This window comes from Chrysemys picta, chromosome 1, assembly GCF_011386835.1.
Source record: "Chrysemys picta bellii isolate R12L10 chromosome 1, ASM1138683v2, whole genome shotgun sequence".
Lineage (NCBI taxonomy): Eukaryota > Metazoa > Chordata > Testudines > Emydidae > Chrysemys > Chrysemys picta.
In genome coordinates, this window is record NC_088791.1 from 48,653,749 (window position 1) to 48,667,267 (window position 13,519).

Below are 13,519 nucleotides of genomic sequence, written 5' to 3' on the forward strand. Positions count from 1 at the left end.
ATTATAAACACCAACAGGAATCCTAGTTTATCTTTATAGTTATTAACATGATAGTAAGTTGAAATATTCCTCCTTTCTAACCAAACTGAATTAATCAAACTTATCTTTCTCTTTGATGCCCACAACTCATCTTCCATGATGCATTCTGCGAAATGCTCAAAGGGTTAAATTAAAGATGAAACAGCATGCAATAGTGTTAGGCAGAGGTTTCCCCCCGCCCCCCAAAAATCATATTTAAATGATAAAAAGACTTTCTACAGGGTTAGTTCCAAACTGTAGAGTTCCTGTTATATTTAATAATGTAACTTCATACATAATGATAAAACTTAATTCTTTAAATTTAATTTCTGGAATTACCAGAATGAATTTACTATTGATGTACAAGAGGAGTTGAAATAATTCACATACTGTTTATCTGAATATTGTTTAAAGTTAACTGTTTATATGACACAACCATTTTTTTCAGTGGCCTTTAATCTTGAAGTCCTCCTTTTATTTTAATTCCATTGGTTTCATTATGTTTTCTACATTGCTGTTTTTGAGTTCATATCATTGCAATTATATTTTATTTTAAATTTCAGTGGAAATATGCTTTGTTTTTATGTTATGAAGGTTTGCCAAGAGCACGCGCCAGTGAGGACAGATGCCACTTAGTGTTTGGAACAACTTCATTACATAGGATATTTCCAAAGGCAGATAGCCTGGCAGCTGCTGAATGGCTGGGAGGTTACTTTCTTCTTTAGCCTATCTCCATGAAACAGGAACAAAAGGGACGTTCAATGAAACTGGAAATGGATTTATCCATTTAAAATGGATAAAAATAAACTTTTTTTTTGGTTTATAAAACACAATATAACCTGTGGAACTCTTTGCCATAAGATGTCTTGGAAGCCAAGTGATAAGCCAGATCCCATTGTTTTAAAGCATCTACAGTTACATTAGAACAAAACTTTTTTAGTATTTTTTTTAAATACTCATGTTTCAGGGCAAAAGTCAATCATTAACTGCTAGGGCTTAGCAAGAAACTTCACTAGGGACAGGTTATTCCATAATTGTCTATGCTGAGGTTTCTTACACTTTCCTTTGGATCATCTGGTATTTACCACAGGATGCTGGACTAGATAGGCCAATTAGTATGACTTTTCCTTTATTCCTTTACTATCTCTGGCAATCCCCCTTTTTCATAGACAAGTAATACAGTAGAGCCTCGAAGTTATGAACACCAGAGTTACAAACTGACCGGTCAACCACACACCTCATTTGGAACCAGAAGTATGTAATCAGGCAGCAGCAGAGACAAAAAAAAAAAAAAAAAAAAAAAAGCAAATACCATACAGTATTGTGTTAAATGTAAACTACAAAAAAAAAGAAAAAAAAAGTTTAAAAAAAAAAAGGATTTTATAAGGTAAGGAACTGTTTCTGTGCTTGTTTCATTTAAATTAAGACAGTTAAAAGCAGCATTTTTCTTCTGCATAGTAAAGTTTCAAAGCTGTAGTAAAAAGAACAGGAGTACTTGTGGCACCTTAGAGACTAACAAATTTATTTGAGCATAAGCTTTCGTGGGCTACAGCCCACTTCATCGGATGCATAGACTGGAACATACAGCAAGAAGATATTTATACATACAGAGAACATGAAAAGATGGAAGTAGCCATACCAACCGTAAGAAGCCAATCAATTGTAGTAAGTCAATGTTCTGTTGTAAACTTTTGAAACAGCCATCATAATGTTTTGTTCATAGTTATGAACATTTCAGAGTTACGAACAACCTCCATTCCTGAGGTGTTTGTAACTCTGAGGTTCTACTGTAATGTGTGTTCTGGTTGACCTCTTATCTTATGCAGTAGTAAATGGGTCAGGCCTACCTTGTCCCAAAACCTAAATAGGCTTACAGTTCAATACAAGTGACTGAGCCAGATTATCTCCAAATCTCAAAGTGAGAGAGTGGACATTTCAGCTGACTCAAGTATCATTAGTTCCAGATGGTGGGTTGATGCCTAATTCACAGGAAATGGTTTATCCCTTAATTCCAAACCTGTCATCCTTTTTAAGGACAGTTCCCTTTGGACCAAGAACCTATTATTAAATCTGGAACGAGGAGCAGGGATTAGCTAGTGGTCGCCCACCTACCAGAAAAAGCAAATTCCATTGGTCGGACAGTGCGGCAGTTTCACCACAGGAGGTTGGTTTTGCAGCATCAAACTCTGCAATGCAAGGCCAGCTAGAAAGGCTGCTTATGTAGACTGATCACACAGCAGTGAATTGGGTATTGCTTTGGATATGGTTCTCTTGTTCAGTTATGGGATCTGACATAGTGTGAATTTTTAAATTGATGCGTTTGGACAAAGATCGTTAAGAACAGTGGCAGTGATAGTTCACCTGCTACTGTGCAAAGATCAGGATAATATAATATGATGATAGTTCCTGGTGAACTTTTAAGCTATTGTAACATTTGTGCAAAATAACAAATACTTTCAGAATAGACCCAATCGTTTGAAAAAATATATATAATGTTTACCGTAAGTTAGATATTTCCAAAGGACAGGTTTTTGTCAGGGAGCAGTATACTTGAAAACAATTGTATTTCTTTTTTGTACAATAGAGAACAAAGTACACATCTTTTTCTGATAACCTTGGCATTTTCTTAACATACATGCTTCTATACAGAATGAGAAAGTTACTGCTTGCAAGAGATTTAGAAACTAATCCAAAGTCAATTGAAAACAAAGGAAAGACTCTGATTTACATCAGTAGTCTTTGTGTGCTACCGTAAATGTCAGTGATATGTAATTTTTAAAAAAATGTATAGTTTTGTGTGTGTATGAAGTTAAATGTTTAACAAAATTGGACAAAAGCAAAATCTAATGAATTTCACTGTGTAACTCATATATCAAACTGGAATCTCTGAGAGATAATATGCTTATTAATTTAATTAGAATTAAAGAATTCAGAAGTAATTTATTTCCAGAGTGCATTAGCATGGGTCTAAGATCAATGAAATGTGTAGTAGAATCCACCAACCTGCAGTGCACATTGAGACACTGATAGAAGGACTGAACTAGAAGGACAGAATCGTTGGACTAGAAGGGACCTCGAGAGATTATCTAGTCCAGACCCCTGCACTCATGGCAGGACTAAATATTATCTAGACCATCTCTGACAGGTGTTTGTCCAACCTGCTCTTAAAAATCCCCAGTGATGGAGATTCCACAACCTCCCTAGGCAATTTATTCCAGTTCCATTTGAAGTCAATGGAAGTTGAAGATGCTCAGCACTTCTGAAAAATCATGCTGAATTTGAATTTTTGGATCATTGGATTGGTCTAAAATGCACATTTCAAAAGAGGCCTCCATATTTGTAAATATGCCATGCTGGTTTGCATCTGTGTCCCTTTGCTAACTGATGGGGACCACACTCATAGATTTGCCCTGAAACCACTCCAGCCTCCCTCTTTGGACCACTGTCCAGTCTACGTTTTCCTGCTCCTTGCATGCCACGTGTCAAGGATTGGGATTAGGTCTGGACCCTACACAGGTGCACATCTGTAAGGTGAATCTTTTTGTGCCTTCCCATCCTGGTGCACTCATACAGGAGGTCAGTCTAGCCCTTGCTGGTTTTACACGGTTTCTGTTGAGAGGGTGTCATGAATGAAGTATCACGGCTAATTCACAGTGTTGCATGTAATGTTTATGTTAATACAAATTTTTGTTAACTGTGCAGGTGAAGTTTGAGAATGTTATGCATTATAATCAGATATTCAGCCAGTTCTCATGGTCCTTAAGAACTGCTGTTGTCCTTCAATCAAAGACTTTTCTTAGACTGTCATTACTGGGTCTAAATCTCGTGCTTTCAACAGTAATAACTTTATTTTAATAAATGGAGTTACACTGGTGTAAACATAGTGAAAGAGAGCAGACTATCAATCTTATAATTTGAAGGCCAATACAGTGGGAAGAGACTGTTTTGAGTGTTCAGTAGCTTGCCTTTTGAACAATATACAAGAAATAGAGGCATATAGTTTATCAGTCAGCAGCAGCTTTTATCAGACCCAATGAGATAACCACATGCATATGTGTATCAATACCTGAAATGAACCTTGAACTAGAAAGAAAATATGTTAAGAATGTTGAGAATCCGCTTCCCCCTCAATGTTTTGCCCATTTCTGATCTGGTCAACTTTAAAATCTAATTTTTATTAAAAAACAAACAAACAAAAACAGTAATCATGTTAGGCCCTGAGTTCCCATGGCAGGATACAAGTGACATACATTGAAACTAATGAGATTAATTAATATCCTGAGTTGGAAGTGTAGAGCTCATTGACTGTAGTCTGGGGTCTAAAGCTTTTGAGATAAACCTCAAGCCCTCACTAGCCCCTTGACACTCATAGCTCTTCCTTTGCAGAACCTCTTACTTCTAAGAATATCTTTTCTAGGTACCCCCTTCCCTAGTGAACTCCCTAAGCAGCTCCCCTGGAAAGACCCTCTCATCAGCTTCTTCCTGTGTTCTGGCCACTCCTGACTGAGCCCTCATAACACTTTATTAGGCTCATGTGTTACTTAGTTAATTAATTGTCATTCAGCCACCTAGTCAAGTAACCACTCACAGGTGGATCTGGGTTAACTCTTTCTCCTTAGGAGAGCCTGTCACTGTTGGCTGGGTGGCCTGACCTGCCGAGAGGGCCAGCTACCCTGCGACACCTTTCAGCCTAGACATCACTGATTGATTGATTTTGGACTGATACCATGACAGACATGAGGCTGAAGGGTAGGAGATGGGTACTGATGCAAAATGGTGGCCATCATGAGATCCAAGGCAATCAGTAATAACAAGTGCTTTAACTGAGAGGTGATTTTTTAAAATATTTTGTAGTATGCATAAGCTACTATATAAATATTATCTGAATGCATTATCATTTAGTTTGCTGAGTCATGTGGCAGAATTCTGATAAGAGTATGAGATCCATTAGGAAATTTATGAACATTTGGCATGTTTTGAACAAGTCTTTCTTTTTCTTTTTCTTTCTTCTCTGCAATCACCCCACAAAAGTTGATTTGGAGGATCTCAAATGAAAGTTTTATCTCCTATAAATAAGTGATTCCACAATTACTGGAAACGCAAAAGGGACATGCATCCCCCTACTGTTTTCTCTGAAGACCTCTTATGTTGATAGTGTGGTTGTCACTCAGTAAAAGTAGGCTCTGCCTTATAATGGTTGAAACGCAACAAAAAACTTATTTGCCCTTGTTTCTTCTGCTTGGCTTTGGGAACACTGAGGATGTTTGCATTTCACCAGGCAAGGTAGAAATAACATATGCTAAAATAACAATTGCATGTGGCGTAGTTCATAGAGATTATCACTGAATGCATGTGTCTGAATAGTGGGGAAAGGCTTTCTGATTAATGTTCTTGCTACTATATTATAACCAGTCCCTGGCTACACAGGAATGCATGGTGATCACTAGATTTCACACAATGGTCCTCCTGCACCAAAAAGCAACAGCCCTACCACTTGCACAACAGGAGAAGGTTCTTCAGCTAAATTGACAGGTTTCAGAGTAGCAACCATGTTAGTCTGTATCTGTAAAAAGAACAGGAGTACTTGTGGCACCTTAGAGACTAACAAATTTATTAGAGCATAAGCTTTCGTGGACTACAGCCCACTTCTTTGGATGCATCCGAAGAAGTGGGCTGTAGTCCACGAAAGCTTATGCTCTAATAAATTTGTTAGTCTCTAAGGTGCCACAAGTACTCCTGTTCTTTTTACAGCTAAATTGAGTTCAGAGCCTGTAATAAGTAGTTGAACATTTGTGTTTCTATTCAGAAAATGGCAGTGGCATACATACACACAAATCAATGTGTTTGTGTTTACAGTACTTTGTTTAGATATGTTCAGAGACTCTTCAGTAAATTTCCTGAAGTATTGTTAGTACTTCATTGGTAGATTGGGTCTATACTAATCTACAATGGTACACAAAGGCAATTTTTCTTGGCTAGATGTTATTGTGAACTAGATATTGCTATAGCTTATGGAAGACTTTCATATCTGGAGACCCAGGTTCAGAAACCTGCTGTTATCTTGTAAATGAAATGTATTTGGTGATATTAATCTTGTCCTAAGCAGACATTTATCCTTATCACAAAACCACGACATAAGATTTTATGGATGATAAAGGTAAGCCCCAGTAATTGAATAACTGTAGTGTTGCAGGTAAGGACTGAGGTGTGTGAAGACTCTTTCACAGGATCTGCCTGCATTATACCTATATCTAGCTCACTTTTATGAGTGCTACAATTCACATACAATTATTTTTTCTCTGAGAAAGGGCAAACAGTTGGTGCCAACCTACAGAGTGGCTAGCTATTGTTATTTCTTCTTTTTTTTATTAACAAAAGCACACTGAATATTCATAAAAAGTTGACATTATTTCATTAGTTGTAGGGATATGTATAAACCTACTGATATGTTCTCTGCTGGATGTCTGCATGGATGTTTCTAAAACATGACTTTCGGAGAGCACTGCAGGACATGCAGCAATAGACAATTAACGTTATTGAATGTGTGTTCCCAACCTTTCATTCCTTCTCTCTTCTTTGTTAATTCAGAACTGTGCGCTGATTATTATGAGTGAGATCTGGCACATGAGCTGCAAGCCCTGGCAGAGAAAAACAGATATGTGGGATAGAAAGAGAATATTTTTCAGACCTCTTGCCTCCTTAGATGTAACAATAACAAAAAAAGTTTCCTAAATGTCATTAAGACTTTTTTTAAGGAATGAGGTTGTCAGGGTTTTTTCCAAATGAGCATTGCAGTACAGCCAATCCCTAGAGTTTAAAAATCACGAGTCTGTTCCCCTTCTCCCCCCAAAAAATCACAAGATTTCAAACAAATTAAAAAAAATAGAGCAAAACCAATTTCTCTCCCCACCTCCACCCCCATGTGTGTGTGCGTCAGTTACAGTGTGACCAACTCTCACAATCTTGATTTTGTCCGCTGCTGCAGGAGCTTTCACTAGAGGACCCAGTTGGATCCCGTTATGCTAGGCCCTGTATAAACACATTGCTCTTTGGGTCAGGGACTGTCATTTTGTTCTGTGTATGTATAGTGCAGGGATCAGCAACTTTTGGCATGCGGCTCACCAGGGTAAGCACCGTGGTGGTCCAGGCCAGGCCGGTTTGTTTACCTGCCATGTCCGCAGGTTCAGCTCCCACTGGCCGCAGTTCACTGTTCCAGGCCAATGGGGGCGGCAAGAAGCAGCAGCCAGCACATCCCTCAGCTCGCGCTGCTTCCTGCCGCCCCCATTGGCCTGGAGCGGAGAACCGCGACCAGTGGGAGCTGCAATCGGCCGAACCTGCGGACAGGGCAGGTAAACAAACTGGCCCGGCCTGCCAGGGTGCTTACCCTGGCGAGCCGTGTGGCAAAGGTTGCCGATCCCTGCGGTATAGTGCCTAGCACAATGCAATCCTGGTTGACAACTAGGCCTCTTAGGCACTATCTCAGTATAGAGAAGTAAGTAGTCCCTGTCCCAAACAACTTGCAATCTAGTGGGAAGTTTGTGGCAGGGGAGCTGGAATTGGGACTTGCCAAACTCATCTCATATAGGGGCTACCAAACCATCCATTAGTAGTAGTTCTTAATGTCCACTGAGCTAGGCAATATTCAAACTGATGATCTACAGGAGAAAGGCTCTATACTTCACTGGCAACACCCTGAGGCATCCAGTTCCCTATAAACATTAATGTTACACCTTAAAGAAGGACACATGGTTCCTGGAAAGGAAAGTTTATTAAATCAAGTTCTGATCTTTTGGGAGTTTGCATAGACAGGGTCTTCCACTCTCTCACCCCACATGCAAAAATCTTCCACAGCTTGCTGTCTGTCTCAAACACACTGTAAGTCTAGCATACCCCATTGTGGAAGGGGAAACTCCCATTAACTAAACACAAATAATAAAAATGCAGCAGTAAAGCACGCATTAGCACACATCCAAGTTCACTTCTGAATACGTTTTGCAATAAAATAGAATCATCAATCTTACAATTACCCCCAGGTCTTTACACTAACTTTTACCCATAATTTCTTTTTCACACCCACATGGGTTATCAGCAGGATATTAACTCACAACCTTCAGAGGTGGGAGCCACTGGTAGGAGGAATGCATGCTGTTGTCCTCTGTGTGGACCAGTCCATGCAGGGATATGCTTTCAGGGCCAGTGAGTTACAGAAGGAGACAGCTGGAATGCCGGGCATCCAGATTCTTGTTTTCCTTTCCCTGATCTGGAAGAGGAGCATGGTCTAGTGGTTTCAAACAGCATAGCTGAGTTATCTGACAGGGTAAACCCAGGATGTAAAAAAAGTGATTTTTCTACCACAAAAGATAAAGATTCAGATCTTCGCATGGAAGCAGTTGCAGAATCCATAAATCTGTCATAATATGTCTCATTGCTATAGTGTGATGCAGAGCCACACTGTATAAGTCTATGCATTTAATTTGCCATGCTCCTTCTGAAAGACTGTGTGGCAAAGTGGATGAGACTTAGCTCTGTTCTGTTAGAGACCTGGGTTCCATTTTCAGTGTTTTCTGAAGTGATTTTATGCAAGCTGTCAGTTATTTTAGTTGTGAAACTGGTGAATGATAATTACTCACAGTGCATGAAACCTTGGCTCATAATAAGAGTAGTGAAGTGCACAGAAATATTAACAACAGTCAGTGGAAGAGCAGGGACTGGAACCCATGATCTGTGGGCTTGAAGCCGAATGGGGCCACTAGCAGATTACTGTCTCCTAGGAACAGGGAAGGAATTGTCTCTCTGAGGCATGCTTCATAATCTGTGCTGCTCCTGGGGGCAGATTGTAATGGCATGGTCTAGCCCTAAATTTGAAAGGAACAAGCATCTGGTCTCCAATTCTACAGCAAGAGACTAAAGAATGTCCCCCCGCCTCCACCGTGCACACACTTTTTATGGAAAATGAGTCAGTTAATTTTAGGATAGAGCTGACATTATGCATAATTCATCCACTCATGTGGCTGATCATGTGTTGTTCCTGGTGCCGCACTGAACATTTTTAAAAGAATGTTTTAGTGACAAATAATGAATCGTGGACATTCCTGAAAGGAATCAAGTTATTTTGGGGATGGAGGTTTGCTGATCTGCACCAAAACGCAAAGCCAGTATGAGTCCCATCCATCTTGCACTGAGGTCCATTGGGTTTGTAGACATTGTTTACAAGGCAAGAGTCTAGCACACCTTTTCAAAATCTCTGCATAAGTGGATGGAATGTACATGCATCAAAAGCGATATGTGTTCTATACCTAAATAGTACACATGATTATATAAAATAAAGGTTCAGTTTCTCTGCTGGTGTAAGTCACTTTAACTCCATTGTACAGCTACACTGATTGAAACCAGAGGACTTAATCCTACATTCTTCTCAGATTTCTTTCAGTTTTGCAAGCAAGGCCATATTTCGAGTCTATCTTTTAAAACAGAGCACATGTAAGTCACGTATCCAGCTATGTTAATCAAACATACTATTGAGTTTGATAGTTATATCACATGTGCAGGTACATATATTGTTGCTTTAATGCATTCTCTCACTACTTTGATAAAAGCCTTAAGATGTTACCACTAGTTCTTTGATGTTTTCTTCTGATGTTAGAGGACATCTTTTTCCCCCTCTTCTAAATATTCTGTTTTGCATAAATATGAGCTGGCAAGTTTTTTTCTAGTTAAGAGTAGAAACAAAGTTTTATCAATGAGAACAAAAAAAAAAGTAATGCAGACTTTTATGTACTGTTGTCAAGCACAAAAATGTTCCATGTGGATGTTTACATTGGACTTGTGGCATACATATTATTAATTCTAAATGAAGTAATGACATTGTTAATGTATTTTCAAAGGTCTGTGTTCTTTTGGTACACATGCCTACTTCCCTATGGTATTTATAAGAATGATCTCTGGGAACTCCGAAGGAATAAATTTTACAGTGTTTATGATCCTATATTTCAGATGTTGCTTGTGGATCCAATCCTGTCCATAAACTTATAGTAAGCCCTAGTAATGCTTATCAGGGATTGATCTGTTAGCAAAATTCAGCCCAGCCTGAATTTCGACAGGTTTTAGCCCCAAATTAGTATTTTTATCTTGAGAAGAAAAATTGGTTAGATGGTTCTTAATTTATACAAGTAAAACATCATGAAATATTTCTAATGATTGTCGCTGTTGTTGACTCCAGAGATCCCAGCCAATATCAGGGCTCCACTGTGTTAGGCACTGTACAACGTCTCTGCCTATAGAAGGTGCACAATCACCAACAGTGCCACCTAATAATTAGGCTGGGTTTTAGCATGGCGTCTCCCCCATTGAAAGCACAGTCAGATCTCTCAGTGCTCCGCCCCAAGGGTTTCCAGTCATCCCGTTTAGCACAGACACTTTGTTGGGGCTGGGCCCTTGAACAGTCAAGGCCTTTTCCAGTAGGTCTCTCACCTGGGTGAAGAATCCTGGTGTGGTAATGCCCTCTTGGGGTAAATAGGGGAACCCAGGCCCATCCTCTCCACCAGGCTCTGATCCAGGGCCCAATGGTGGGCAGCCACACTTGACATCTTGGGATGTTAAGCTATGCCCTCCCCAGGATCACTTCCTACCCCAGTCCCCTTTTGCTTCCTGGAGTAACTCACTCTATTCAAGTCTCTGGCCTGCAATCTCAGTTGCCTGCTTCTCCTCCATGAGTTTGCACAGGCCTGTGTTGCCTGGTCCAGGCAATGAACTCCCAGGTAATATTTTCTCTTCAGAGCTCAGAACAGTCCTCTGCTCCCTTCCGTGGTGTCTCGCTCAACTGCTCTGCTCCCCTTTGTAAAGTCCTGCCACCAACTTGTTCAGGGTTTTCAGGTGCGTCTGGGCACGGCCGCCTGGGCCCAAAACTGTTCCTTCACCCCTTGCTATCCAGGATAGGTTCTGTATACCACATCACACTGCCTAAATATATCTATCTAAATATATAAAGGGTGGGGGAAAGGAAGTACTATTAGATGGGGAAGTGAGGCACAGGGAGATTAAGTTATTTGCCCAAGCTTAGACAAGAAACATGTGGTAGAGTCAGTAGTTGAAGCCCCATCTCCTATGTGCCCTTGCCCCAAGGGTTTCCAGTCCTCCTGTTTAGCACATCCAGTGGTATTCTATGCTACTTTACCAGTAAAAGTTGCTATGAATGGCATATGTATGTATAGTAATTATGAACTACATATATACTATTTGTGAAGACAATGTTTTAGTAGAGTTGCAGCATGGTTTAGTGATTAGAGAATATTAATTTAAACCATGAACTTCTGGCTTCTAGTCCTGAGTGCCACAGACTTGTTTTCCTCTGGGCTAGCCCAAATTCTCATTGATTTCCTAGAGAACACAATCAAATTCAATAGTACATTATAGTATTAGGCTGAGCTTTTCAGACCCATCTAGAGGATAGAGATAGAGAAGCTGCTGGAGAGGCCTCTTTTTGAAATCCATCACTGATTAGGAGTCATGGTGGCATAGGATTATTTTTTATATTCTAGCAGTACTGTATGCATTATATTTTGTAACAGAAATGTGTAAGATGCCCAGCACAATAGTTTATTGACTAAATCATAAATGGTCTATTTATGTTAAATCTTATCTTCATACACCACTTCACTGGTGTAGTAGGGCAAGGCTACAGCACTCTTGTTCATGCTACAACCTGGGCTCTAATCTATTCCTCCCCTGGCTTCCTTTCTTGCTCATCCTCAAGGCAGATGGTCAAGTCTTGGGGGCCTATATTCTGAAGCCCTTTATGTAACACTATTAAGACTTTGAATTTGATGCTGACATACTGACATCCACTGAAAATTGTGGATCAGAACCAACTGTTAACATCTTATCTAGGGAATTAGGAGAGTAGTCTGTAAAAGTGACTCACTAGCTAGTGTACAATCTTGTGGCTGGGTGCAGCATGGTCAGGTTTTCCCTCACCGTTGCCTCACTCACCAGCCATTCAGGTCTGCTGGTGGCTCCCTTTAATCTTGTGATGTGGTCCTCTGGGCACATCAATTTTTAGTCTCTTCTGTTTCAGGGTAAGTCAGTGTCCAGTCCAACAGCCTTGTTCCAGGACTCCAGCCCAACTCTTGGCCAAGTAGGCCTTATGTACCTTATCCAGGGCCTTCACTAGGCCCTCCATTGTTTGCAGGGGAACCCAGCCCCTCCCTTTACCCTGGGTTCCAACTCAGGGCCCCTTTAGCAAGCAGTTAAAGTCTGCTCCTTCAGACATTTTGTTTTTTCCTACCATGGCCTGCCTCCAGGGCCGGCTCCAGGCACCAGCCCCGCAAGCAGGTGCTTGGGGCAGCCAAGGGGAAAGGGCGTCACATTGGGCTCTTCAGCAGCGGGTCCCTCAGTCCCTCTTGGAGAGAAGGACCTGCCGCCGAAGAAGAAAGCGGCGCAGTGGACCTGCCGCCGATCGCGACTTTTTTTTTTTTCCTCTGCTTGGGGCGGCAAAAACCCTGGAGCCGGCCCTGCCTGCCTCTAGGCCTTCTTCCCCAGCCTCAGAGGAAAGGTAACAAAGGAAAGGCACAACACAAAACGTCCAAACATACCCCTAGCCTCCCTCCTTTCAGGAGATACCTGAGAAGCCACAGCCCACCTCAGTGTCTATCACAAAACGTTCAAAGCAACTCTATGCCAACTGCATCCTTCGCCGTGCTCCTTTCTAAGAGCTAGTGCAGAGAGGTCTGCTAACCCTAGGCTTCTCCTTTTTAAGACTTCTCCTCCAAGACTGGCATACCTTGCAGGTGTGGCGGGGCAGGGCTGCCTGAGCCCAAAGCTGCTCTTTAACCCCTTTTTGTCTGGCACAGGGTTTGTACGCTCCATCACATCTCTACATTCTAGAACCATTGCTGACTTAACTCACACTTCAAGGAAAGTTCAGAAAAGGACTCATTACATTAATCTAGCTTGGATAGCGGGACTTTGCAGATAAGTTAGTAACGTGGGCCTTCTTACTGAAGTCTAAATCCTAGGGTGAATGCACAGCCTGACTAACCGTAATTGTGTGCTGCTATGTTCCATCCGGACTAGGAGAAGGAATCCTTCCTACTGGCTACGGAGTTGTTCTGTAGCTGCTCCTGCAGGTGCAGGGCTGCAATATCCTCAAGGCGCCTTTCCCTCTTACCAAATGAAGCATGGTCAGTGGGTTGACATAGTCATACTGGGCCGCTCTTCCCTGAGTCCATCCCCCAAACTCCCCTACACTGTGTGGTACAGAGACTCCCTTGGAACATAGTTCAGGATCACACAGGGGTTTTGTGGAGTTTTGACTTGGTTCAATGCCATGAGATGGTCAAAAGCCTTACTGAAATTAGCACCATTGCTTTATTTTCCTTCCAAAGTCTTTCTTATGCTAGTCACGTCATTCTGGCAGAACAATTTACAGCACTTTTTGGCTGATGCACTGTTTTGATCTGTTGTTCTCAAAGAGCCATCGGCGCGCTTTGCTGTGCAGGCATTA

The 13,519-nt window shown here is 41.1% G+C and overlaps 1 protein-coding gene across 4 annotated transcripts in view; it reads left to right on the forward strand.

Moving 5' to 3' along the window:
* TFEC (transcription factor EC) overlaps positions 1-13,519 on the forward strand; it is a 206,880-nt gene that overhangs the window by 111,091 nt on the left and 82,270 nt on the right. The window contains exon 1 of one of the 4 annotated variants that reach the window (XM_065566737.1): positions 4,650-4,848. The exons of the other annotated variants lie outside the window; for them this stretch is intronic. The gene's annotated coding sequence lies outside the window, so the exon portion shown is untranslated. Of the gene's footprint in view, positions 1-4,649; positions 4,849-13,519 lie in introns of those variants that run through there. 4 annotated transcript variants of the gene reach the window in all.